Genomic DNA, 26,950 nt, shown 5'->3' on the forward strand with positions numbered 1-26,950 from the left:
GGACTAGGCAGTTTGGGCTGAAATAAATATCTTACTGAATATAAAATGAAAGCTTGAGCTACAGATTTATTTATGATCAAGCATGTGAAGTTGAGTTTTGTTTTCCCATTTCTGTAATTATAATTTATAAAGTCCTCAAAAATATAGCTTAAATAGATATGTTTGATTGGAAGAAACTTTGAAAACTCTGCCTCATAACACAGTTACTATCTTGGAATCGACCAATGGTCTATCCCAACCTGGCTAAAAATATTTGCTTTCTCAAAACTTGTATAATCTCCTAAATCATGCATTTTCACATCTCTTTCTGCCCTTTAATGCCCTCTTCTATGCAAAATATTGACATGACATAGGGGACTAAATAGAGGGAAGATCATTTAGGAGAATTTGAAACTTCAAAGCTTCTTCTAGGGAATTCCTGACTGGTCCCTTCTAACTTTTTCTGTGACCTCCTGAGAAAGAGACAGAGACAGTGGGAAAGGTTCATTTTTGTTTGTTTGTTTTGTTTTTAGAGGATTTGTTCTATTTCTCTTGAAAACAAACACAATCATATATACATACATATTCGGGCTTCTATGAAAAAACATTAAATTCTTAAAATAAATTTCCCCTTTTACTTACAAAATACTGTCAATATTTTGAATTGTATTCCTGCTGGTTGAAAATAAATCAGTCCACCTGAGTTCATTTGCTGTCATGCCGGACTCTTTGCAACCCCATGGACTGCAGCACACCAGGCTTCCCTGTCCATCACCAACTCCCAGAGCTTGCTCAGACTCATGTCCATCGAGTCAGTGATGCCATCCAACCATCTCATCCTCTGGCAACCCCTTCTTATCCTGCCTTCAATATTTACCAACATCAGGGTCTTTTCCAATGAGTCAGTTCTTTGCATAAGGTGGCCAAAGTTTTGGAGCTTCAGTTTTAGCATCAGTCCTTCCAGTGAACATTTAGGACTGATTTTAAGTAGGATTTAATGGTTTGATCTCCTTGCAGTCCAATGGATTCTGAAGAATCTTCTCCAGCACCACAGTTCAAAAGCATCAATTCTTTCATGCTCAGCTGCCTTTATAGTCCAACTGTCACACGCATACATGACTACTGGAAAAACTTCAGTATTCTTGCCTTGAGAACTCCATTAACAGTATGAAAAGGCAATAAGATATGACACTGAAAGATGAACTCCCCAGGTCAGTAGGTACCCAATATGCTACTGGAGAGGAGTGAAGAAATAACTCCAGAAAGAATCAAGAGACAGAGCCAAAGTGAAAGCAATGCCCAGTTGTGGATGTGACTGGTGATGGAAGTAAAGTCTGATGCTGTAAAGAGCAATACTGCATAGGAACCTGGAATGTTAGGTCCATGAATCAAGGCCAATTGTAAATGATCAAACAGGAGATGGCAAGAGTGAACAGAGACATTTAGGAATCAGTGAACTAAAATGGACTGGAATGAGCAAATTTAATTCAGATGATCATTATATCTACTACTGTGGGCAAGAATCCCTTAGAAGAAATGCAGTAGCCCTCATAGTCAACAAAAGAGTCCAAAACGCAGTACTTGGGTGCAATCTCAAAAATAACAGAATGGTCTCTGTTCCTTTCCAAGGCAAACCATTCAATATCACGGTAATCCAAGTCTAGGCCCCAACCAGTAACACTGAAGAAGCTGAAGTTGAATGGTTCTATGAAGATTTACAAGACCTTCTAGAACTAACACCAAAAAAAGATGTCCTTTTCATTATAGGGGACTGGAATGGCAAAGTAGGAAGTCAAGAGATACCTGGAGTAACAGGCAAATTTGGCTTTGGAGTACAGAATGAAGCAGGGCAAAGGCTAAGAGATTTGACAAGAGAATGCACTGGTCATAGCTAACACCCTCTTGCAACAGCACAAGAGACAACTCTACACATGGACATCACCATATGGTCAATACCAAAATCAAATTGATTATATTCTTTGTAGCCAAAGATGGAGAAGCTCTATACAGTCAGCAAAAAAAAAAAAAAAAAAAAGACCAGGAGCTGACTGTAGCTCAGATCATGAACTCCTTATTGCAAAATTCCAGCTTAAATTGAAGAAATTAGGGAAAACCACTATACCATTCAGGTGTGAAAATAAATCATAGATAAATTAATTCTAGCAGTGGGCGTTACAATTCACAAGTCCTAAAATATGAACCTGGAGGAGGTAAAATTACGTATAGAACAACTAGAATTGAGCTCAACCATCTTTAGGAAAAAGAACTTATTATTCAAACTCTTCAGTTTCTCAGGAATTAATCCACATACTCTAGAAGATGTAGTAGAAAAAATTGGCATGGTAGTTGAGTAAATTTGCATTTTTATATAAGCAATATCAGTGATAGTTCTCATAAAAACTGAAAGGGAATATTAGAAGAACTGTATAGGTTTCCCAAGAAAAAGCTTTTTCTGCCCTAAATTGTGAAATGTGCCCAATCTTGTCTGACTCTTTGCAACCCCAAAGACTTAGACCTCCAGGAGCCTCTGTCCATGGAATTTTCTGGGCAAGAATACTGGAGTAGATTGCCGTTTCCTTATCCAAGGGATCTTCCTGACCAGGGATCAAACCCACATCTTCTACATCTCCTGCATTGGCACATGGTTATTTACCTTCTGATCCACTTGGGAAGCATTTCTGCCCTAGTCATATCCTAGTCAAACACAGAAGAACTGACAAAGTTTAAATGATATTTAAGTAACAAAAAGCCTCACTGAAGCCAGCAATCTCTGACTCAGTTGCGTTCTAAAGCCAGAGAAGAACTGGGAGGTTGTACAGAGACAGATTACTTAAAATATGCCCCCAAAGTGACAAAGGTACAATAGGAAAGACATGGCTCAAAGGTAGATTAGAAAAAAAAGTGCCTCACTCTGTCTACACCAGCCTATGTTTTCCCATCAATGCTCTGAGGCAAGAACGAATACTGAGAGAACAAATTTGATGGGAGAATTCATAGACCTGGTTCTAAGAATTAGAAATCATACAGATAGCGCTCAGTTTTGACTGCAGGCTAGAAAACAGTTGAGGGTCAGTCAATTATAGCTTGAAGATAAGCCTCACGCTCACTGAATAAAGTGGTGATTAATTAAAAACATGGCTATGTTCACAATCATTGGCCATGCATAATCATTCCCACCAACATTAAATGGACTACATGGATAGCATGAAAAATCCTAACACAAAACCCTCTCAGGACTGACCTTCAAAAAAAAAGCAAATCCTTCCAGCGGACAGAATTGAAGCAGCTAGCTTGACTGACCCAGCTGCCACGAAACTTAGTGCTTGATAGCAGACAGAATGGGCTTCCCATGTGGCACAGTGGTAAAGAATTTGCTTGCCAATGCAGGAGATGCAGGAGACACAGGTTCAATCCTTGGGTCATGAAGATCCCCTGGAGTAGGAAATGGCAACCCATTCCAGTATTCTTGCCTGGAAAATTCCATGGACAGAGAAGCCTGGTGATCTACAGTCCACAGGGTCACAAAGAGTTGAACATGAATGAGCACACACTCACAGCAGACAAAAATCTCTTGACAGGCTCTGCAACACATTCACATAATCAGGAGGCCAGTTGACAGAATGACAGCATGATAGATAGCTCCAAGGGTTAACAGATGTAGAATAATAATTTCCTTATTCATGAAACTCACAGTTTTCAGGAAGAGTCCCATCCTAAAACTATAGTGTTTTCCCAAAACTGCAAATGCTAAACTTTCAGCAAATTCAAATGCTTCAAGTGATATATTCATGTAAAGTTGTGGGGTCATACTATATGTGATACAAACCAGATCTAACTTTTTTCTGAATAACATAAAATGTCAATGTTTTCACATTATTAGTCATAATTTAGCACAGCTTTCTTCATTGATTCACCCCACTTCTCTGTGTCTCATTTATAATACTTGAATTACATCAATGAATATCCCTTGGGTTTTTGTATTTTATACATGTTTGACACATCTGCTAGTTATTTCAAATTTTATTTAGTCTTTTGGTTCCATAAGAGAAAAGGAATCATCAGCAATCTTTAACCTGTAAGTCTGAAGTATTCCGAGTCAAGCAAAATTTGTCTGTGGGAGACGTTGCCTAACCTAGTCTCTTTTCAATATACTTTTTTTTTCCATCAGAAACCTCTTCCATCACTAGTTTATATTTTGGCCAAACTGGGAAACTGAGAGGTCATTAGATTTCATTTTCAATATCTTGGCAGATTCTTTACCAGCTGAGCCACCAGGGAAGCCCTTAGCATCTCTGCCACACTCCTGACATGGGAAAGGACTTGACTGAGAAATTACCCTAAGATCCAGATCAGCTCTCATTCTATGCAGGTCTTAAATCTTATATAAGAGATTTGGTTATGTATTCAATGGGGGGAAAAGGGTGGAGTTTGAGGAATTACCCCCATCTGAGTGTGATCATGCTGAGTTCCAGTGTTGCCACCCAGACTAACAAGTATGAAACACAAGGAGTAACTGAGGGTGATACTGATGAACTTGGATGAGACATCTGATTTTCTATACCTTTCTGAGGATGAATGTCTAATACAGAAATACTTGCTTTCTTTAGCCTCAGAGGACAGATGACTGTCCTATCAAACAATGAATGCTCCTTTTTTCAGTGTTCATGCTACATCTTAAAACGTTTTTGTTTTCACAGTGACTAACTTTTAGTAGATGTTCATACATAAAATGGTGAAAAATTGGTCCTGGATTAGGCTTGCACCCAGAAAATGGATAAAGTCTACAGTTTAAAACTTGCAAAGGAAGAGTATTTGCAGTCTGTACCTAAAGAGGTGAATCACCACACACTGGAGGCTGTCCGCGTCTGGATATAGTGACAGTGAACCCGAGGTCCTTGATGCAGATAAAGATGCAGCTGTGGTTATCCTGGGAAGGAAGTGAGTTTCTTGATGGCAGATTACATCTCATTAAATTGTGGAGGGACACATTCCAGGGAAAAAGTCAATAAGAAAGTAAGAAATACAGAGCTTTATAAAGATCAACAACAGGTGACAAAGAATTGAAATGTTCTACTAAAGACAAACTTATAAAAGAAATATAACCAAAAGATAAAGTATCTTAAAGGGACTGTGTAATACTGGGAAGAGCAGAGAGTTTACAATATAACATACGGATTTGCATTAGAAAAGTTCATCAGAGGGCAGCTGAAAGGAGAAATGGCACTAGAAGAGCAGGATGAGATTAATTACACAGCAGAACAAAGACATGATCCTCTCACGGGGAGGCAAGCAAGGCTTTTCTCTTTTTATAGATAATTATGCCTAGTACAGCCTAAGATCCAAGTTTTTCCAAACAGGCACTTATTCTAGAAGTGAAATACTAAAAATTTTACTGAGCCAAATCTTTCACGGCATCTTCCTCTATTTCCTTTTTCAGGTGTACACAGTTTGAAAGGAATAAATGCACCCTCAGCCAGGGGAAATGGAGAAACAAAAAGGCTGTACCTGGTGTAAGCCTTGCTGATGGCAGAACAAGTGGGCCAATTCTGTGTGTCACAGAATTGCAGCGATTCTGGTAGGAGATTTTCACGACTTCATAAGAACTTAATAGTAATCAAAGAGCTTTTCCTCCTTCTGTTAAAAAAGAAAAAGTAGGGGGCTGAGCGGACAGGGGAAATCTTTCACCTGAGAGTTAGAAGGGACCAGTTTCCCATTCACAGGCTAGTCCTGCAGGACCACGTCATTAGCCATGAATGCTTTGTTCTTTTGCAGAATGTTGTGCAGCCCTGATGAGTTTGGCTTTGAGTGTCTCCCTGGAGGAGGGAAGACTTAGTGTTGGGAACACAGCAGGCTAAGCCTGTGTTCTAAGGAGAGTGTACAGTTGCTAATAAAGTGTTTGGATTTTGCTTTTCTTCTTTTCAGGTGCAGAAAGCTCTGGTGACCCTGATGTGCTGCCTGAATATTTTGATCTCTTCTAAATCTATGCAGTTTTTGTGCATCTAAAAATAGTCTTTAAGAGAATGTATTACTTAATATGTATTCAGAGTAAGTAGGAGGAAAAGGAGGGCATTTTATCAAAAAAGTTAAAAGTGAATGAATCTGCAATGACCTTATGCCCAAAAGATATAGAATCATAAGATCTAAAAGCATTGAAAAAGACCTCAAGAGTTCACCCTCGCATCTCATTCAAACCATCATCTCAGAAGCTAACCTCTTCTTGAACATATTGAATGATAAAGGAGGGCCCACCTCCCAAGACAGCCCCTTTATTTTTGGCCATTCCTAATTATTCCATCATCTAAACACTGGTCTCAATTCTGCCATCAAATAGCTTGTTGACACGAATCTAAATTCTCAGCCATATTTGTTTATTGAATTTTGTCAAACATCATGTCCTTTGTCAGCTTTTGTTTGGACTAAATAATGTTAATTTTTTTCTTCACTTCTCATATGGTTTCAAGACTTAAAATCTTTGTGCTTAGGGTCTTCCCTGGTGGTCCAGTGGTTAAGATTCTGCACTTCCACTGCATGGAATGTGGGTTTGATCTCTGGTCGGGGAATAACATCCTGAGTGCTGTGGCTGTGCAGGGGGGGAGGGGGGGCGCGGGGGGAACAAAGCAAAACTTTATGCTAGCATTTTATCTAAGATTAGTTACCATGTTAGCACCTTAGTTTTAAATGACTAAAATTCCGTGGAAACTAGTTAGGTAAGGAAGGAAATGCATTATACAACCACTGGGATTTTTCACAAAATCCAAAATTTTTGAATCAGTTATCTTCTGGACATTCTTTAAAGAGTAAAGTTTCTTTCAAAATGTGATGAAAATAACCTCAATAATTTCTGACCAGTTCAAATTAAAGTCTATTCATTATGTCTTTTTTTCTAACCCATATCTGCTTACTAACACAGCCATGTTCAGCCCAGCCCAGTCATTGTAGAAGGTGTTCCTGTGAAGAGTCAGGCATTCTCTGGTTCCCTGCTTGTAATACTGGTGTTACTGGGTAGGGACTATGAATGCTACCTTTCTTGCCAAACTTAGGCTGTTCTGTAAGATGACAAATAATCCTGCCCAAAATTCTAACAGCAGGACCACAGAGAAACACTGTTAATGGAGTCAAAGTTTTTGGATGCCACATCATTATTTCACATGAGATTTCAGTAAAGTCACATCTCTTTATCTCATAAATTTTGCATTTATATTTTTAAATCAAAGTGTAGGCTTCATATTTGTTTTAATTTCATTCACTCGTATTATTGTTCATCATGTGTTCCAAGCTATTATTTATTACCTTTTTAAATTTTTAATTTTGAGTAAGTCCTAGCAGAGGCACTGAAAATTACTGGCTACATCATGGGTTAGATCCAATAGACATAGGTTTAAGCACTGACTCTACTACTTTATAGAGAAGACAATGGCACCCCACGCCAGGACCTTGCCGGGAAAATCCCATGGACGGAGGAGCCTGGTGGGCTGCAGTCCATGGGGTTGCGAAGAGTTGGACACGACTGAGCGACTTCATTTTCACTTTTCACTTTCATGCATTGGAGAAGGAAATGGCAGCCCACTCCAGTGTCTTGCCTCGAGAATCCCAGGGATGGGGAGCCTGGTGGGCTGACGTTTATGGGGTCGCACAGGGTCAGACATGACTGAATCGACTTAGCAGCAGCAGCAGCAGCAGCTACCACTTTAAGCTGAATGATTGAAGACAGATTAATCTCTCAAATCTTGCCTCTGCCAGGTGAGCAGCTCATGGTTAACTCATCATTTGGTTGTGAAAATAAAATGAGAGAGCCTACTATGGGGTCACACAGAGTCGGACACGACTGAAGTGACTTAGCAGCAGTAGCAGCAGCAGGATAAAATTGTTCAATGTATGGTTGTAGTTACACTGGTAGTCATTATTATGAATTCTCACAAATTGCGTGAAAATGCCTTACACTCACCACAGTATTGATACAAATGCTAACATACCTGTACTCTGTCCTCCTTTTAGGAGGCCTCCGCTTAGAAAGATATTTTTCCATTGATCACCATCCCCAGAAGACTTGCTTAACATAAAAGACAGCTGTTATGTAGTTGATTATTTTTATCAGCTTAGGTCATAGGCTGTCCATGTGTGCATTTCTTGAGCTTCATTTCCACCTAAATCACGCCCTGGCATTCAAGTAGCAAAATGATTCTCTAAGTAGAGATGGAGCAAAATCTGTTTTTGTGAATAGTGAATCCAGAATTCACTATTTTTTCCAATGGAAACTAATTAGGAGAGTAAAGTTGCAAGTTAAAAAAAAAAAAAACCATTCTGTTCCAGCAGATATTTTAAAGTATTCACAGAAATCCTAAAATTTAGGCGTAATTATCAACTCTTCAAATGCAGTCTTCAAATGCAATCATTTACATTCCCACATCAAAGTTTATTGACTAGGCAATTATCTGTGGATCCAAATAAATGATTAAATTCACCAAGCCCTGAGGCAACACAGAGCATTGCTAGAGCACATGGTTCTCCTTTAACTTAGGATCTAAATGAAAGAGACATATGTTAAATATGTGGGGTATTTTTTTGGGGGGGTGGAGAGAAGAGATCTGTAAATGATGCTCAAATTTATGGAAAAATTAAATAAAGAAAGTGTTTAGGATCCAAGTGTATCCCTCCATTCTCCTAGAACCAAATTGAGACCTTAATTTGGAAAAACCATATAAACCTAGGCTAGTAACAAGTTACTTAATCCTCTATTGGATAGAAATGCTGGGTGTGCAGCAATTAATATATCTTTTAGGAATGACCCATTAGTGCCATATAGGAAAAACCACTCCTTCCTATGTCCTGGAATATGGTATTACAGCTGTGTTCCATGTAAATATCACTCATTAGCCTAGTTGAGGGTGTGGCCTGGAACAGAGCTAAAGGCTGTGGGAGCAGGCTGTCTGCTCATACTACATATGGGTAGACACAGGCATACCTCCTCATAGGGGGGCACTGACGACAGCCCAAACCCTGCATCTGTCTAGGAAAATGCATGCCCAAGAGCTAAGAGCATCCTCCAGTAATTCCATCATCTGCTCTTTTCCATGCCATTGTTACCCTCATCATTTAAATTTTGCAAAGCACCATCAAGTAACATATACTGAAACTTTTTGATGGGCTGGGATCCTGGGTTTCAAAAACAGAGAGTCACGGTGGCCCATGCATTCCTGGAAAATAAAAAATTTTAGGGTTTTCTGTAATAAAAAGTTTATGCTTTACCTTTAAGCCACATCAATTTATTCTTTCTAATATGCACATTATTTTTTACATGTTGAAAATGTGTGGAGAGTGACATGGGATTAGAGTTGAAAGTGGTGTTTTAAAGTTAACTTAGCCGTAGTTCACTTTTGTAAGATCCATATTTGACTAATAATTATTGAGTCTATTGAGAGTCTGAGTACTCTTGCTGCATTTGATTCTGTCCACAAATCTATGTTACAAATTGTTTTAATCTTTATTTAGTGGACAAAATAGAAAAAAGAAGAACTGTTCAGGTCAACAAAGGAATGAGCTTTGCCCAAGATCACAGAGTAAGATTTCTAGAGAAGTTATTTTAATAGTCACAAGTTAAATAATATTAAATATGTGTATATACACATATATTTTTGTATTTACATATACAAATAAAATTAATTTCATGTGATGTTTTAAAACATAGCTTTAAAATGTTATATATGTATGTATATACATGCATGCATGCCAAGTCGCTTGAGTCATGTCTGACTCTTTGTGACTCTATGAACTGTAGCCCACCAGGCTCTTCTGTTCATGGGATTCTCCAGGCAAGAACAGTAGAGTGGGTTGCCATGCCCTCCTCCAGAGGATCTTCCCCACCTAAGGATCAAAGTCACATCTAAGTCTCCTGAATTGGCAGGCGGTTTCTTTACCACTAATACCACCCGGGAAGACTACATATATACATATATATAGTAAAATTCTATATGTGTATATGTGTGTACATATTAACAGTATTTGAAATAGTAATTATAGTAACAGCTGCACATAGTGTTTTAAACTTTTAAGATTATTTACACATATATTGAGTGAAGTTGCTCAGTCGTGTTCGACTCTTTGCGACCCCATGGACTGTAGCCTACCAGGCTCCTCCATCCATGGGATTTTCCAGGCAAGAATACTGGAGTGGGTTGCCATATATTAAATGCCAATAAAAGTAATACTGTTATTACTAATGACTTTTTATTGTCAAAAATTTTGCTAATATTTGGGCATATGTAATTTAATCAAAGCAAATTTTATTATCATATTTTACAGATGAAGAAATAAATAAGGAAAATACCTAAAATAATTTACCCAATGATAAGGGGGAAAGGAACAGAACTGTTATGATTTAAACCCAAATTTTCTGGTTTCAAAGCATGTGTTCACTGGAATATATGTGTGGGCTGAAATTTGACGTTATGGACTTTATATACTTGATCGCCTTTCTCCATGACCAGGAAATGTGTCAGAAATTATTATAAACCTGAAACATAGCTTGTATCACTGAAAAATGATAGAAAATGTGTAATGCTCAATAATGGCACAGGCCCTAGATATTTCAGTTTCCGCTGCACAGACTTTAGTCACAAACTTTCTGTTCAGGATTGGAAATCATAACATTCTAAGTCAGGTTAACTCTCTACATGTGAAACCAACCCAGAGCCATGTATCTCCCCCATGTCATCTCCATAAAAGTTTAGGAATAAAATATTTTTGTACATTGCTTTTTTTATCATCATTTTAAATCACAAATTACTGTGCAAATAAGCAACCAAAAGCATAATGTGTTACTAGTTTAGATTTAGAATACTTTTCTATGTCTGTGAGTCTGTTTTTGTATAGCAGAAATTAACAACATTGTAAATCAACTATATTTCAATTAAACTTTTTTTAAAAAATTAAAAATAGAAGACTTCAATATGTGAATATCAGAATATAAGTACTATAAGGAAGCTTGATTGTATTGATCTTTTATTGGCTAACAAAAATATGAGGTGCTCACTCCAATGCTGGAAACCACTATTTGGGCTCCATACTTAGCTTAGTAGAATTGGGTAAGTCCCTGACAAAGTCAAGTAACTGGTTGGATTATGGCATAATCATGGCAAATGTAAAATGTTAACTAATAAAACATCTATCATATGAGAAGTCACATACATCTCATTTACAATCTTTAGTCAGATGTCCTCACAGACAGTTTATTTGACAAAGATTTTAGTGGCGCATTCTAACATCAGTGAAAGTCACTCAGTCATGTCCAATTCTTTGAGACCCCATGGACCATACAGTCCATGGAATTCTCAGGCCAGAATACTCGAGTAAGTAGCCTTTCCCTTCTCCAGGGGACCTTCCCAACCCAGGGATCAAACCCAGGTCTCCCAGCTGAGCCACAAGTGAAAAGAAAGTGAAGTCATTCAGTTGTGTCTGACTCTTTGCGACCCCATGGACTGTAGCCCACCAGGCTCCTCCATCCATGGAATTTTCTAGGCACAAGTACTGGAGTGGGTTGCCATTTCCTTCTCCAGGGGATCTTCCTGACCTGTGGATCGAACCTGGGTCTCCCACATTGCAGGCAGACACTTTTCTGTCTGAGCCACCAGGGAAGTCCAAATAAGTCCCATGGTATTCTCCAGGCCAGAATACTGGGGTGGCTAGTCTTTCCCTTCTCCAAGGGATCTTCCCAACCCAGGGATCGAACCCAGGTCTCCCACATTGCAGGCAGATTCTTTACCAGCTGAGCCACAAGGGAAGCCCAAGAATACTGGAGTGGAACATCAAGGAAGGGGAAAAAAGAAATAACATTTAAATAAATACCTGACCTATTATTCTGGCATGCAAATTAAATAGAAATGGAATAGTTGCACAGACTGTAACCTGGCTGTGGTCTAGTTGGAACTGCATCTGTATTTTGATGGTAAATTCAGAGTGAGAAAAGACAGAGTAACTGCAAGTTTGGCTTTTCTTTCCTAATAACATTTGCTCTGTGCTAGGATGCCCGACTTCGATGGTGGTGTAGGGTTTTATATTTTACAGAGTGAGATCATTTTAAAAATACTGTTATGCAGGCAATTAAGATTAAAGGCAAATTCCCCTTCACACTCCCTAGTAATATGCTTCTGTATCCAAAAGATAAGAACTTGAGAAATGGCTCACTGGGACAGGCCAATGGGCCTGGAGTCCAGGACTCCATTTCTGACCGAGATGGCAGAGGGTTTTATAGAGGAATGCATGGCTACCCTCCATGACATTAGCCTGAGGAAGCAGGAGATGGATATTAAGAACACGTGATGACCTTTCCTCATCTGTTATGAGTCTGACATCTAAGGATTTATCGCAATCGTTTGTGAATGTCTACATTTTTTTGTCCTCTGATGCCTTTATTGTGTTAGGCAGCCTTGGACTGGGAGTCAAAACATCCTTTGTTTCTGTCCAAATTCTTTCACCTACTAACTCAACGAACTTGGCAAATCTTTTTACTTCTCACAGCCTCATTTTTTTAACTTTTAACTTTAATTTTTTAACAGCAACATTTCTAAATATCTTACAGAATCCAGAGGCTTGTCCCCAGAGCCTAGCTGTTGACTCCTTGGAGATTATCAATATCAAAATTTGGAGTTCTCACTAGGCCACCCCTCTCTCAGATCATTGAGAATGCAAAATAAAAATCAGCACAGTGTTATTCTTAAAATAGACAATTGTTAATTTATCTCACCCAGGGGAGTATCCTTTCAACCTTGCCTTTAGTTTTCAAAATCAAAAATAATTTGTCCAAATACAATTATTAAATACTTACTATGTCCACAGGCTGCTCTTCTAATGACTAGTAATTTTTCCATGGTTTTATATACCTGTACACACTGCTGTTTTTAAAAATAGAACTCATTTTTTTTAATATTTATAAACTGTGTCTTCCTTCATATGTTTATTTACCTCTCAAAAAATTCAAGTTACTGAATAAACAATAACAGATCCTTCCAGAAACCTTGTTGTTTTTCTACAAAGAGAAGATATGAACATTACTGTAAAAAGAAATCTGAGGAAAAAAATAAATCAGTTTGTGAGAAGGAAGGAAGAAGCAGAAGTTTCCCCTCAAAGAGGGGATTTGCCATTAAACAAATTTTCAGAAATTCAAGTATATTGAACCAGTCAACATGCATTTTGCCTTCCCCAAAGAAGTTCCCAATTTGTAATTTTCTATCAGTTACCTACACTTTACCATTTCTGACATGTACTGACCTTTCCATATTAATGTGTTCTTTACTAGATCTACAGTTTTGCTAATACAGCTGTCAGAAGAGTGTTGTTGTCAGATGTGAGGATGGGAGCGGTCAGCAGTTTCAGTAACATCCTTTTTAGTAAGATCATGAATTTAAAAAGATGGTCCAGAACCGTAGCTAACTCTCTCAGATAATATAAACTGGGAGACAAGTGGAATATTGCAAATAATGTATTTCAAAGAGCTCAAAGAGAAAATTTTTTAAAAAGAAGGAAATTAATAAATTCCTAGGAAGATGAAGCCTTTTCTCTCTCACAAACATCACTCATTTTGAAAGAATAACTCTAAAAATTCCCTTTGTTCATATTTACCTTTACCAAGACTGCTACTCTTGTTCAAATCAAGTGCAGTTTTTGCTTCCAGTGATTTATTCTGTAATTCCACTTTGCTAATGATCGTTCCTCTCCGTTTTCATTGAAACATTTATGAAGTAAACTCAGGAAGAGAACAGGGGAATTCCTTTGAAACTTACCCAGCTCCTGCTGCGTTTGACCTCCCATTTCATCAAGCCATCCTGTGTGATGGTGGACACAATATCTGAGACAATTAGATTTCAAACCTGCTAACCACTTTGTCGCATTTGTAATCATTCTCCAAGTAGCATTTGGCATCATTATCTTGGTTTCTTCATTCACTTTAAGACCGAGTCCTCAGAACAACCTTATTTGTTTGTAATTGTTCTGCCCAGTCTCTAAAATATCTGTAATTGTTTTGCATTTGAATCAAATTTATTAACAGACATATGGTTATAACAGAGAAAGCACTCCAGCTGGTGAAGCCCTAAGCAAAGCCCACAATAATTTGATCATTTGCAAATCATTGTCACTTGAATGTTTTCTTAGTGCAGCTTAATTATGACTCAACCAGTCCAGAATACAATGCACTTCCTGGGAAGAGAAGAAATTGAGAGTTCTCAGTACAAAGCGGGCAAGCTTTGTTATGCATGTACACCTCTTCTGTACAACTGAACATCTGCTAATAAATGTGTTTCCAGTCTCAATGATAGCTTTTGCCTTCATCATTCAAACCTGGCATGAAATTTACATCAACTGAGAATTCATGTTATTTACTCATTGCTAACTATTACAACCCCATTAAAATTTAGCCTATAATACCCTCTGGAAAATTAGAAATGTTTATAAAAATAAATGCACAAATAAGACAGAGCCTTTTTTTCCCATAAGTTCCTTGACAGGTGGTCACCTTGAAATTATGCTACAATAATACAGCCGATTTTTTTAAAAAATGATCTCGATACAGAAGGTAATCAAGAGCTCTTGGGAGCCACCTCTGCGTTTTTCCAAGCAATCTTTTCTGCAGTTTAAATGTGTTCATACAAATCCTAAATGACATAGAAAGCAATTTTTCCCTTCAAACGATGGAGATCAGTCATAGCATTATAATTAAATGTCACAGAATGGCAAATAATTATCTTACTTAAATGGTTAATATAGGAAAAACCCATTAACTATCAGTCCTGAATATGCAAAAATGATGCTTGCGACTCTATTGATATAATTAAACTTAAAAGCAGGTTTTGCTTGTGTGGCCTCACCTGCTACTGACATATCAAGTTTGAGAATGGGTATTAACTAGAGGATACCAAGTCCAATAATTTTAATCATACTCCAGCCCACCCCTATTTAGATTAAGTATGCAAATCTAAAAATCCTCACAGTCTTTATTTGCCAAAAAGAGTATCAGGATCAACTTTTTCCATGTGAGGGGCTCAGTAAATGTGAAATTAGTAGCAGCTTCCTTGCCATGGCCTGTCTTTCTTTTCCAACTGTTTCCTACTGCTTTGGCAGATTCTTGAAATTTACTCTAATGCAGGACTTTTCACCTCTTCCAAGGGATAAGGACTAAACTAAGCTCATAGCTTACTCCTGGCAGCCAAAACATTACACAGATCCTATCATTCAGAATGTTACTTAATTCTGCAAACCTGCTGAAAAATCCAGTAATTGTGGTGCAACGTGGTACCACACTGTCAAATCTTTCTCTCAGCATCCTTTTCCCCTTTCTTATAGTGGAGACCATTATCATCCAACTTTCTTGCTCAGGGTGGTTGCTTTACTCCCCAAGAGCCTACACTTCTAGAAAGAAATAAGGAGTTTGTTGTGAGCAAATCCCTAAAGTCTGGCTCATAACCATTTCTCCTCTGAGAGGGCCCAGGGCGGTTCAGTAAATCCGATGCTCACATCATGCCAGGAGCATCCCATATAACACAGGGCAGATACATCAACTAGGCAACAGGGCCTCATGAAGGAATATGATAAAAGGCCCATACAAGTCCATCCCTCTGACCTTGATGCTTCTGTATTTGTCAAGACAAAAGATCAGCAAATAAAAACCAGAACAGAAATAGAAATATTACTAGAACAACAAAAAAAGACCATATTTTTTCCTTTAGTCAATATTGTTGAAGTTTGTATCAATCCACAGGGGAGGAAAGATTGGAAGTTAAAACCTGAACCACACTCTTACAAACAAGTACAATGTATGTGTTACAGATACATTAAACAAGCAAGACTCCTGGGTATAGGAGTAAAACAATGTGTTTTTGTTTTTTTTTTTTTTTTTTTCTCTCTCTCTCTCTCTCAACAACTCTCTAAAACATATTTAGTTGGAAAATATTCTTACCTGCTCCTGGATGAAAACTCCAAGGGTACCTAACTTTCTTGATCCATCTTAGGCAACGAAAAGTCCTATGGTTGAATAACAAATCAATTTCAAATCAATTTCAGTGCAGTTATTGAAATATCTGGTTTTAAAATCAGTAGAAATTCTGGACTTGGCTTGAAGTTAAATCTTCTCTGAAGTACTCTACCTGGACCCATATAAAGCAGAAAGTCAAGTAAAAGAGTTATTATGATCCCTCTATCTTTTCCTGCCTTATGCTTCAACCCTCCTCTCATCTCACCCAACAGGGGTCTGATTACATTTCTTGAGGACAACTGGGGAAGGAGAAAAGGTGAAAGAAGAAAGATTCTGCTCCCCAGACCTGGCTTGTATATACAGTCAACTGTGCATTTGTTAGGCTTTTTGGAGATCTCTTTATTAATGTCCCTTTGTACAGTAAAGGCAAGCTCCTCATTTTGGCTTATAAGAAACTTTACATAATTTTTTCCCTAAGGTTTCTTTCTTCCCATGAGTAATATTCCTGGACAGGACTCAGAAAATCCAATGGTGCCTTTCTCTCTCTTTGTCTTTCCCTTTCTCATTCTGTGCATGTGTTTGTATGGGTTGGCATGGCCCATATTGTACACAGAAGACACACATACTATTACTATACACAGACTTGGGGCAGGCAGGTCAACCTCTACACAACAGCAAACTTTATCATCATTGTCACCTTCTGGGCAACTAACCAGGTCATGTCTCCCAAGTAGGAGACCAACACTGATCCACTGGGTTGACCACATTTGGGAGATGCATATTAAGTTCTCCAAGAAATCATTTAAGTCTTCTCTCTAGATGCGAGGTGAGTAAAACTCACAACACAACTCTTGCCAAACAATCCTCCTCCCATATTTGTCCTTACCTCTAAAATCTAATTCCTTTTATAACTTTATTATAATTATAAAGTTATAACTTTATATATGTAGACTTTGTCAGAGTCTACAAAACCATCTTTAGTCTCTCTGGGACCTTCCAAGGGTCACTGGGAAAATGGACATCAGAATTGTTACACTGAAGGACAGGGACACTGGGATATCCCATGCCTTGTCAGTTAAGGGTTTCTTCTTTAGGAATTATCTCCTCTGTTCATCTTATATAGAAGGAAAGTGGGCTACAAATTTAAAGTTGAGGAAGCAAGGCACATGAAGGACAACTCAAAAGTAGTATGATGGGATGAAATTGTTATAAGGAGTTGGAAACAGGATATAGTTAGGAGAGGGTGGGATGTTTGAAATTAAGATTATGGAAATATTGCCACTGCTAGTAAGGAAACAGTGTAGCTATCTGTTGGAATTGGATTGCTGAAGTGGGATGGGAGACAAGATCACTGAAAGAAAATGAAGTCGCTCAGTCATGCCCAACTCTTTGCGACCCCATGGATTGTAGCCTACCAGGCTCCTCTGTCCATGGGATTTTCCAGGCAAGAATACCTGAGTGGGTTGCCATTTCCTTCTCCAGGAGATCTTCCCAACCCAGGGATTGAACCTGGGTCTCCTACATTGCAGGCAAACGCTTTATTATCTGAGCCACCAGGGAAGTCTCTAAGATCACTGAAGTAGAGATCAAATTGAGAATGTATTGAAAGATTTCCCCACTTGAATGATGAAATCTCAAAAAAAAAAAAAAAATGAATACAAGTGTTGAGTCGGAGAGACTGACATTGAGCTAGAAGCTGAAATCTTCAAGTTAATGAAAGAAGTAGCCTAGGAATTGGTAGATGCCTACAGAAAGAAAGAATGGTGTGCAATGATATACCCAAGGCTTTAACTATTATTTAGAATTACAGGAGCATGGTGGTAATAAAAGACATACTGGATTTCTGTTTGTTTGTTTTATTATAGTTTTTTTTTTTTTTTTTTTAATTCTCTACAGACCATAAATACCTTAATTACCTGGAGCTGGAGAAGACTACACCACCACTCATTTTGATACATCTTAGAAAGTGTGCAGTATATATTGAGGGTATGAGATTTCTTAAATTTTAGTGACACTAAGGGTAAACAGAATGCTCTAAAAGCATCAGTAGAGACTGAAAAATGTTTCTATACCACTTCTAGGCACAAGAGTATGAGGAATAAAGGAAAGATTGTTTAAGAGGGCTATACAAGAGGGAGTATTTCAGGGGCCAGTCAGGAAAAATACGTTGAAGAACAAATTAGTAATGGTGACTTCCAGAGAGAGCAGTGGGTTATTTTAGGGTTTGAGGTTCTGGATAAAGTATTAGAAAAACTTGAGAGTGTTGAAGAGAGACCAGCCAGGTATTAGGTAGAGCAAGAGTGGGAAGGAATGTTCAGAGCATTAATTGAAGATTTAGGAGATTTTGCTAAATACTGACTGATTTCCAGAAGGTACATGTTAGTTGCTCAGTCATGTCTGACTCTTTGTGACTCCTGGACTGTAGCCCATCAGGCTCCTCTGTCCATGGGATACTCCAGCCAAGAATACTCGAATAGGTTGACATTTCCTCCTCCAGGAAGAGAGTACAGTGAGGTTGGATACAACCCTCCTCCAGAGGGTACAGTGAGGTTGTTTCAGGAGCTGGAGAAGATGAAAATGGTATTAGTAAAGTAACTGTCAAGAGTCATGTTGGAATTAAAGGCTTGGAGATGTGGAATCACCTAAATCCATTAATCATTAAAGAGATCTAAGATTCTTAAAGAAATAGAATCAGTAACTTAAAATCAGTAAATTTCCGAGTATAGAAAAATTTGATGTCCCCTTTCAAGTTACTGATTATTGCTATTGTAAATGGAATATTCATTACAATTCCATTTTTAATTTACTGTTTCTGAGTATAAAAAAACTATTGATTTTTGTATACTAATTTATTTCCAGTGAAATGTTTGAACATCATTAATTCAAAGGATTATCTATAGATTTTCCTAGATTTTCTGTTTAAACAATCATAACATATATATATAAGGAGGGTTTTGTTTCTTCCTATCCAGTCCATTTAGTTGTCATTTATTCTTATTTTTTAATTTTTTATTTTATATTGAAAGTGAAAGTCACTCAGTAGTATCTGATTCTTTGTGACCCCATGGACTAAACAGTCAAATACTAAACAGTATTCTCCAGGCCAGAATACTGGAGTGGGTAGATGTTCCCTTCTCCAGGGGATCTTCCCAACTCAGGGATCAAACCCAGGTCTCCTGCATTGCAGAAGGATCCTTTACCGGCTGAGCCACCAGGGAAGCCAAAGAATATTAAAGTGAGTAGTCTATCCCTTCTCCAGCAAATGTCCACAACCCAGGAATCAAACCAGGGTGTCCTGCATTGCAGGCATATTCTTTACCAACTGAGCTATTTGGGAAGCCCCATAAATCAAATCCAGAAGGTTATAGGTGAATCCTGTCCGTCTTTGAGGGAATAAAGCTTCCATTTCTGCTTCATAAGCACCATTCCAGAGAGGTGAAAAACAAGAAAGTCCTCCCCAAAGTCTACATGAATTCTATACTAGAAGGAAAAGTATAGGCAAATCTCACTTCATAAACTAGCTGAAAAAATCCTGTAGTAAAACTAGTAAACTGCATCTATCCATTATTTTAAAAATTATAAGAAGGCAGAATTTATCAAGAAAGGTTAATGACACAAAATTTATTCACCATACTAAGGAGAAAAATAAAAAGCTTATAATCTCCTCTATAGAAGTCCAACATTATGACAAAATTGAACATCCTTTTATGATTAAACAATAGCAAACTAGAAATACAATGGGATTTTTTAATCTGAAAAAAAGTTATCCAAAGTCTACAGTGACTTTTATTCTTAATGGTACATTATCACTTGCATAATAAGTACAAGGATAAGCACAAGTCTTTGAATGCTTCACCAAATGATTTAACTTTTTTACAATCATCTCTTGGCCCTTTATACTTTCATGCAAGCATTAGAGTCTGTTTTTCGTGTTCAGATTTTTTTTTAATCACATTTAGCATTTTAAATGAAATTGCATTGAATATATAGATTAATTTGAGAATTGTTATCTTTAAAATATTTACTCTGCCTACATATGAACAAACAGGAACACATTCCTCTTTTTCTAGATCTTTTGTTTAGTTCTATAATAGTGTTATATTTTAAAGTTTTAAACAGCATATATTAGATTTATTCTTTTGTACTTAATTGCTTTTATTGCTATTGTAAATGGCATCTTTATTAAAATTATATTGTAATTAGCCTCCAATTAAAATAAATAAATTTATATTTTTAAAAATTCCATTTTTAATTTACTGTTTCTAAGTATAGAAAAACTATCAATTTTTGTATACCAATTTGTTTCCTGTAAAGCTTCTGAACATCATTAATTCAAAGAATTATCTATAGATTTTCTTAGATTTTCTATCTAAACAATCATAACATCTATATATAAGGAGGGTTTTGTTTCTTCCTATCCAGTCCATTTAGTTGTCATTTATTCTTATTTATCTTATGAATTCAATAAAAACATCTACTACTGCTTTATTGATTATGCCAAAGCCTTTGACTGTGTAGATCACAACAAACTGTAGAAAATTATTCAAGAGATGGGAACACCAGACCACCTGACCTACATTTTGAGAAATCTGTATGCAGGTCAAGAAGCAACTGTAGAACCAGACGTGGAACAACAGACTGGTTCCAAAGCAGGAAAAGAGTACATCAAAGCTGTATATTGTCACCAAGCTTATTTAACTTATATGCAGAGTAAATCATGAGAAATGCCGGGCTGGATGAAGCACAAGCTGTAATCAAAATTGTTAGAAGAAATATCAATAACCTCAGATACTCAGATGACACCCCACTTAGGCAGAAAGTGAAGAAGAACTAAAGAGCCTCTTGATAAAAGTGAAAGAGGAGAGTGAAAAAGTTGGTTGGCTTAAAACTCAACTTTCAAAAACTGAGATCATGGCAGCTGGTCCCATCACTTCATGGCAAATAGATGGGGAAACAATGGAAATAGTGAGAGACTATATTTTCTTTGGGGTCCAAATTCATTGCAGATCGTGACTGCAGCCATGAAATTAAAAGACCCTTGTTCCTTGGAAGAAAAGTTATAACCAAACTAGACAGCATATTAAAAAGCAGAGACACTACTTTGCCAGAAAAGGTCCGTCTAGTCAAAGCTTTGGTTTTTCCAGTAGCCATGTATGGATATGAGAGTTGGACTAAAAAGAAACCTGAGCACTGAAAAATTGATGCTTTTGAACTGTGGTGTTGTAGAAGACTCTTGAGAGTCCCTTGGACTGCAAGGTGATCCAACCAGTCCAACCTAAAGGAAATCAGTCCTAAATATTCATTGAAAGGACTGATGTTGAAGCTGAAACTCCAATACTTTGGCCACCTGATGCAAAGAACTGACTCACTGGGAAAGACGCTGATGCTGGGAAAGATTGAAGGCAGGAGAAGAAGGGGACGACAGAGAATGAGATGGTTGGATGGCATCACTGACTCAATGGACTTGAGTTTGAGCAAGCTCTGGGCGTTGCTGATGGATAGAGAAGCCTGGCATGCTGCAGTCCACGGAGTTGCAAACAGTCAGACAAAAATGAGCCAGTGAACTGAACTGATTATTATTTTTAATTTTTTATCTTATATTGAAGTACTTTTGAATTACATTATTCTGTTAGTTTCGGGTGTACAGTAAAGTGATTCAGTTATACATATTTATATGTCTATTATTTTTCAGATTCTTTTCCCATATAGGTTATTACTGAGTACTGAGTATAGGTCCCTGTGCTACATAATACAGGGTATTGTGTTAGGTCTACATTGATTATCTGTTTTATGAATAATAAGCACATATGTTAATCTTAACCTTGTAATTTATCCCTTCTTGTAGCCTTTCCTCTTTGGTAATCATAACTCTGTTTTCAAAGTTTTGAGTCTTCTGTTTTGTAAATAAGTTTATTTGTATTATTTTTTCTATTCACATATAAATGCTATCATAAGATATGTGTCTTTCTCTCTCTGATTTACTTCACTTAGCATGATAATTTCTAGGCCCATCTATGTTGCTGCAAGTGGCATTATTCCTTTCTGCTTTCTAGCTGAGTAATATTACATCTTCTTTACCCATTCATCTGTCTATTGTCTTTTAGGTTGCTTCCATATCTTGGTTATTTTAAGTAGTGCTTCAGTAAGGTGCATGTCTCTTTTCAAATTATGGTTTTATGCCTGATCTTATTGTATTAATCTGGTAACTTTGAGTAGAAGCAAGTGGTCACTGCCTCCCCTAAGATTTCTAATAAGAAAAACTACTAGTTACATGACAAATACCCATGACAAACAGAAGCAAGAAAGAGAATATATGTAGCTGTAGTTTTGATGTGTTTGTGGCTGGAGGTGATCTCAGGGTCTTCATACTTTGCCATCTTGATCTCACCTTTCAAATTATGTTTCTTTTCTATGATGCTACAAAATGCAAAGATAACTCCTTTTTTTTTCCTTTGTCAACCAAAATGTAGCTGCTAAGAAACTAAAAATGCAAGGAAGTTTTTTTTTTTTTTTTGGATAGTTTTATGAAACTGAAGAAACCAATATTTGAATAAAGAACCATCAAAAAGTAACCGCCATAATAAATATTTCAAGCTTGCAGTTGAAACTTCTGAAATGGGCAGGTTAAGTTGATAGGCTCATATTTTGTTAACTTTCTGGAAGCTTGAACTACCTCTGAAAGGAGATGGACTCATCCATTACCTCTACAATGTTTCATGCTCATTGTCCAACATTCACTACAAAGTGTCCATGTATGCAAGGAAATAGGAAAAAATTACTAAAACCCGGGAGAAAAGACAGACTTTAAAACATATGGAGGGTTCAGGATGGGGAACACATGTATGCCTGTGGCGGATTCATTTTGATATTTGGCAAAACTAGTGCAATTATGTAAAGTTTAAAAATAAAATAAAATTAAAAAAAAATCATATCTATAAATTATCTAAATGTTTTATGCATCATAGAGGAAGTTTAGAATAATTATGAACAAGGTAATAGAGAAATATACAGAGAATTTTGCCCAGCATTAGAATACACAGAAAGAGAAAAAAAAAAAAAAACTGAGAAGTAGTCAATTGAAACTAATACTTAAGTGGATGGATTTGACAGCATATTGCACAAATAGGAATGGAAGGTTTGGAAACAAAAAGGAAGATGATGAGTAAATATTGAAGTAACATCAGCTTTAACATTTTTTAACATTAGTTCATAATATAAATTTTTAATATGTGCTTACTTCACATTTGAATGATAGATGTTTTTAGCTTTTCAAAAATTTTATTTGTACAGTATTTGGAAGTTCTACTGAGATGCCCAAATGTATTACCTCATGAGGGAAGGCACACAGACCGTCTGGTGTTAGCTGACAGTAAAGGGAATGTAAATGGATATGAAGGAGTACGTCAAGGCTGTATATTGTCACCCTGATTATTTAACTTATATGCAGAGTACATCATGAGAAATGCTGGGCTGGAAGAAGAACCAGCTGGAATCAAGATTGCTGGGAGAAATGCCAATAACCTCAGATATACAGATGACACCACCCTTATGGGTGAAAGTGAAGAGGAACAAAAAAGCCTCTTGATGAAAGTGAAAGAGGAGAGTCAAAAAGGTGGCTTAAGGCTCAACATTCAGGAAACTAAGATCATGGCATCTGGTCCCATCAGTTCATGGGAAATAGATAGGGAAACAGTGACACACTTTATTTTTTGGGGCTCCAAAATCACTGCAGATGGTGATTGCAGCCATGAAATTAAGACGCTTACTCCTTGGAAGGAAAGTTATGACCAACCTAGATAGCATATTCAAAAGTAGAGACATTACTTTGCCAACAAAGGTCCATCTAGTCAAGGTTATGGATTTTCCAGTCGTCATGTACGGATGTGAGAGTTGGTCTGTGAAGAAAGCTGAGTGCTGAAAAATTGATGCTTTTGAACTGTGGTGTTGGAGAAGACTCTTGAGAGTCCCTTGGACTGCAAGGAGATCCAACCAGTCCACCCTAAAGGAGATCAGTCCTGGGTGTTCTTTGGAAGGACTGATGTTGAAGCTGAAACTCCAATACTTTGGCCACCTCATGCCAAGAGTTGATTCATTGGAAAAGACTCTGATGCTGGGAGGGATTGGGGGCAGGAGGAGAAGGGGACGACAGAGGATGAGATGGCTGGATGGCATCACCAACTCGATGGACATGAGTTTGAGTGAACTCCGGGAGTTGGTGATGGACAGGGAGGCCTGGCGTGCTGCAATTCATTGGGTCGCAAAAAGTCGGACACGACTGAGTGACTGAACTGAACTGAACTGAAATGTGTGTGAATAAAAGGACAGGATGTCTATCAGTTATATCCTTGGGTCCAAATGCAGCAAAGGATGTCATTGTTTATCCTATTAACACCACTCTTTTAAGGACTCCTAAAAATTGTAACCAATAAGAAACTAGGAGAACCTGCAACAGGATAGAGTAGATTTACTGTAAGAAGTGAGTGCATATGAGTAGCTTAAGGTTTAGACTATAGAAATTACTATTGATGATTTACCCATACACATTTGAATTCCTTTTACCAGGTTGATGTGACCATTATCCAGTTGCTAAGAGTACTGCTGCCCACATCTGCAAACTTCTCTGAGGATTATCACCTCTCCAGGAGTGCCTGGAATTTATTCCTATCTTCTCTCAAGGGAAGTCATAGCCAATACCTGATTGCTGTAAGAAGGTACAAAAGTCTTGCAAAAGTTCCAGTCTCTTGCTTCAGGATATGTGCGAGGGGATTGATATATTCTGCTTTTTCATTCATGCTCCAGAGACTTCCAAATAATTATACTCAGGCTGGATTTCACCTGAAGACCTTCCTCACTGTCCTCTTTCTTCTTTCTCTAAAGTGTTCACCCAATAAATCACTTGCACAAGGAGGCCACATAAGTCGTTTTATTATACTTCACTTTCTCACACTTCACAAATACTGCAGTTTTTTACAAATTGAAGATTTGTGGCATTCAGCAATACTATCAGCACTGTTTTTCCACCAGCATTTGTTCACCTGACCTCTCTGTGTCACATTTTAGTACTTCTCACAATATTGCAAACTTTTTACTATTATTTTGTTTGTTACAGTGATCCATGATCAGGGATCTTTGCTGTATCTATTGCAAAAAGATCATGACTAGTTGATGATTCAGATGGTAGAATATCACATGTTTGACCTAATGTTTACCCATAGGCTCAAGAAGATGTTGCTCCTCTGAACACCTGCCTTCACATAGCACACTTGCCCCATGAATTTCACCCTCTTTAGCACCATCACTGCTGTGTGTTTGAGCTTGGCTTCTCTGTACCACAGTTTGAAACTACTCCTCAGAGATGTTTCTCACTTACAAGGATCAGAGTTCTAAGCTATATATTGTCTAATATTTGGAAACTAACACTTCCCCAACTCAATGGACATGAGTTTGGGTAAACTCCAGGAGTTGGTGATGGACAGGGAGGCTTGGCATGATGCAATTCATGGGGTCGCAAAGAGTCAGACACAACTGAGAGACTGAACTGAACTGAACACTTCTTATATGGCTGGAGTCATGGCTGCATGGCAATGGAGCGACTTGGAGAAGATACCCTATGTCCAAGGGCAGAGAAGTCACAGCAAGATGGTAGGTGGGGCAAAATCACATTTAGAATCAAACCCCATACTGGCCAGAGATGGTCAGATGGCTCAAAGAAACCTTGTGCACACCAGGACCCAAATAGCCCACAGAGACTAAGACAGAACTGTGTTTGAGTGTCTCCTGAGGAGGTATGGGTCAGCAGTGGACTGTTGTAGGGGCAGGGGCTCTGGGTGCAGTAGATCTTGGTATAGCATAAACACTCTTGGGGAGGTCACCATTAACCCACCATGGAGCCGCCAGAACTTACACAGGACTGGGAAACAGACTCTTGCAGGACACAAACAAAACCTTGCACACTCCAGGACCCAGGAAAAAGGAGCAGTAACTCCAAAAGAGACTTGCCCATGAGTGTTCAAGCATCTCCAGCAGACACATGGGTCGGTGGTGGCCTGCTGCAGGGTTGGGGCACTGCATGCAACAATGCATGCATAGTGCCTGTTGAAGGTCTTCCTTCATTACCTCCACCATAGTTTGGCCTCAGGTCAAATAACAGAAAATTGGATTAAAGATCTACTGAGCAAGGCCTCGCCCGTCAGAACAAGACCCAGTTTCCCCCTTAGTCAGTCTCTCCCATCAGGAATCTTCCATAAGCCTCTTATTCTCCATCAGAGGGCAGAAAGAATGAAAACCACAATCACAGAAAACTAACCAACCTAATCACACGGACTGCAGCCTTGTCTAACTCAATGAAATGATGAGCCATGCCATGTAGGGCCACCCAAGATGGATAGGTCATGCTGGAGAGTTCTGACAAAATGTGGTCCACTGGAGAAGGGAATGGCAACCACTTCAGTATTCTGGCCTTGAGAACCCCATGAACAGTATGAAAAGGCAAAAAGGTAAGACACTGAAAGATGAACTACTCAGGTTGGTGGTGCCAAATAGGTTACTGGAGATCAGGGGAGAAATAACTCCAGAAAGAATGAAGAGATGGAACCAAAGCAAAAATGACACACAGTTGTGGATGTTACTGGTGATGGAAGTAAAGTTTGATGTTGTAAAGAGCAATATTGCATAGGAGCCTAGAATGTTAGATCCATGAATCAAGGCAAATTGGATGTGGCCAAACAGGAGATGGCAAGAGTGAACATAAATATTTTAGAAATCAGCCAACTAAAATGGACTGTAATGGGTGAGTTTAACTCAATGAGCATTATATCTACTACTCTGGGCGAGAATCACTTATAAGAAATGGAGTAGCCATCATAGTAAAAAAGAGTCCGAAATAAAGTACTTGGATGCAGTCTCAAAAATTACAGAATGATCTCTGTTCATTTCCAAGGCAAATCATTCAATATCACAGCAATCCAAGTCTATGCCCCAACCAGTAATGCTGAAGAAGTTGAACAGTTC

General features: G+C 38.0%; 1 long non-coding RNA gene across 2 annotated transcripts in view; it reads left to right on the forward strand.

The window, feature by feature from the left end:
• The window catches only part of LOC139184921 (uncharacterized), a 318,414-nt gene that overhangs the window by 226,288 nt on the left and 65,176 nt on the right, over nt 1-26,950 (forward strand). For both annotated transcript variants that reach the window (XR_011568459.1, XR_011568460.1), the window contains exons 6-7: nt 5,417-5,554; nt 24,503-24,651. This is a non-coding gene — a long non-coding RNA (uncharacterized lncRNA). The remainder of the gene's footprint in view (nt 1-5,416; nt 5,555-24,502; nt 24,652-26,950) is intronic.

The sequence above is a fragment of the Bos indicus genome, chromosome 9, assembly GCF_029378745.1.
Source record: "Bos indicus isolate NIAB-ARS_2022 breed Sahiwal x Tharparkar chromosome 9, NIAB-ARS_B.indTharparkar_mat_pri_1.0, whole genome shotgun sequence".
In the NCBI taxonomy this organism is placed as follows: Eukaryota; Metazoa; Chordata; class Mammalia; order Artiodactyla; family Bovidae; genus Bos; species Bos indicus.